The sequence below is a fragment of the Hordeum vulgare genome, chromosome 5H (assembly GCF_904849725.1).
Source record: "Hordeum vulgare subsp. vulgare chromosome 5H, MorexV3_pseudomolecules_assembly, whole genome shotgun sequence".
Lineage (NCBI taxonomy): Eukaryota > Viridiplantae > Streptophyta > Magnoliopsida > Poales > Poaceae > Hordeum > Hordeum vulgare.
Genome location: NC_058522.1, coordinates 76,420,480 through 76,423,078, shown reverse-complemented (window position 1 = coordinate 76,423,078; position 2,599 = coordinate 76,420,480).

Here is a 2,599-nt window from a genome sequence, read left to right as displayed (position 1 = left end):
TGGTGAACCGAGAGGTCAACATGGCCACCCCTTCCAACCCCAAGTTCCTCAAATGGTCCCAGACTGCGATCACCTTTGACCAGTTGGATCATCCGGCACACGTACCCACCCTGGGAAGACAGGCCCTGGTCGTCGACCCAGTGGTAGAAGGAGTCCGACTGCGCAAAGTCCTCATGGATGGCGGCAGCGGCTTGAACATCATGTACGCCGACACCCTTAAGGGGATGGGCATCCCGATGTCCAGACTCAGCGAGAGCAGCATGCAGTTCCACGGAGTCGTCCCTGGACGGAAGGCCAAATCACTCGGCCAGATCGCGTTGGACGTCGTTTTCGGTTCCGACAAGAACTTCCGCAAGGAAAGGCTAACGTTCGAAGTGGTTGACTTCCAGAGGGCTTATCACACAATTCTAGGTCGCCCAGCGTATGCACACTTCATGGCCCGTCCATGTTACGTGTACCTGAAGCTGAAGATGCCAAGCCCGAAAGGCGTGATCACCATCACAGGCAATCGGCAACGGGCTGAAGAGTGTCTGCAGCAGGGATCAAGAATCGCCGACCAGCAGATGGCCGTCCTCGAGCTGGACGAGTACAAGAAAACAGTCGACCCCGCCGACCTGATGCGCTCGAAAAAGCCGGCTTCAGAGTCTGCATTTCAGTCGGCGGGAGAGACGAAGAAGGTCAGCATCCACCCGACGGACGCCACTGCTGCCCCGACGAACATCTCCACCACCCTCGATCCTAAATAGGAAGCCGAGCTCACCCAATTCCTCCGTGAGAACTGGGACATCTTCGCATGGAAACCCTCCAACATGCCAGGTGTACCCAGGGAGTTGGCTAAGCACCGACTGCACGTGGATTCCACGGCTTGGCCTGTCCGAGAACGTCTGCGCCGGTCCGCCGCGCACAAGAGGAAGGCAATCGGAGAAGAGGTGGCCAAGCTGCTGGCAGCCAACTTCATTCGCGAGGTTCACCACTCCAAGTGGCTCTCCAATGTCGTCATGGTGCCCAAGAAGGACAAGTCGCTCCGAATGTGCATCGACTTCAAGCATCTCAATAAGGTCTGCCCGAAAGACTATTTTCCGCTCCCCCGCATAGATCAAATTGTCGATTCGACTGCGGGTTGCGAGCGTCTGTCGTCTCTCGATGCCTACTCGGGCTATCATCAAATCCGTCTGTATGGTCCCGATGAGTTAAAGACAGCCTTCATCACCCCATTTGGGTGCTTCTGCTACATCACTATGCCTTTTGGTCTGAAGAATGCATGAGCTACCTTTATGCGCATGATCCAAAAATGTCTCCTCGACCAGATAGGTCGCAATGTGGATGTATATATGGATGATATCGTAGTCAAGTCACGCAAAGGTTCCGACCTGCTGACTGACTTGGCATAAACATTCACCAACCTTCGTAGGTACGATATCAAGCTCAACCCAGCCAAATGTTCATTCGGTGTTCCCAGCGGAAAGTTACTCGGTTTCTTTGTTTCTGAACGAGGGATCGACGTCAACCCCGAAAAGATCGGGACCATCGTCCGAATGGAGAGGCCGGTCAGAATACACGATGTTCAACGGCTCACAGGTTGCCTAGCGGTTTTGAGCAGGTTCATCAGTCGACTCGGCAAAAAAGCACTTCCTCTGTACCGACTCATGAAGAAATCAGATACTTTCGAGTGGACAGATGAAGCCTAAGTCGCATTCGACGACCTCAAAGTCCTGCTTTCCACCCAGCCGGTTCTTACTGCTCCGCTCAGTAAAGAGCCCCTTCTTCTGTATATCGCGGCTACAAATCAAGTCGTCAGTACTGTTCTTACAATCGAACGAGAAGAAGAAGGCAAAGCATACAAAGTTCAGCGGCCAGTGTACTACGTCTCCGAAGTCTTGACCCCTTCCAAGCAGAGGTATCCCCATTATCAAAAACTTATCTACGGGATTTACATGACTGCGAAGAAGGTGGCCCATTATTTCCAAGACCACTTGGTGTCTGTCGTTTCTGGTGCTCCGTTGTCGGAAATTCTCCACAATCGAGATGCATCAGGCCGAGTGGCGAAGTGGGCGATGGAGATGTTGTACTGTGACATCAAGTTCGAGGCCAAGAAAGCTACTAAGTCTCAAGCTCTGGCTGACTTCATAGCAGAATGGGTAGAACAACAGCAACCGACCCACATCTGCTCGGCCCATTGGACAATGTTCTTCGATGGGTCCAAGATGTTGAATGGCTCCGGCGCTGGCATTGTGATCATATCACCAAAGGGCGACAAGCTCAAGTACGTGCTACAGATACACTTCGATTCCTCCAACAACGAGGCGGAGTATGAAGCTCTCCTCTACGGGTTGCGTATGGCCATCTCACTCGGCGTCCGTCGCCTGATGGTCTACGGCGATTCAGATCTGGTGGTCAATCAAGTGATGAAAGAGTGGGACGTCAGGAACCCGACCATGACTACATACTGCAATGCAGTGAGGAAGCTTGAGAAGAAGTTTGAAGGTCTAGAACTTCACCATGTTCCAAGACTAAAGAACCAAGCAGCTGACGAGTTAGCAAAACTCGGATCCACTCGGAGACCAGTCCCGAGTGACGTCTGCCTCGAGCACCTCCACCT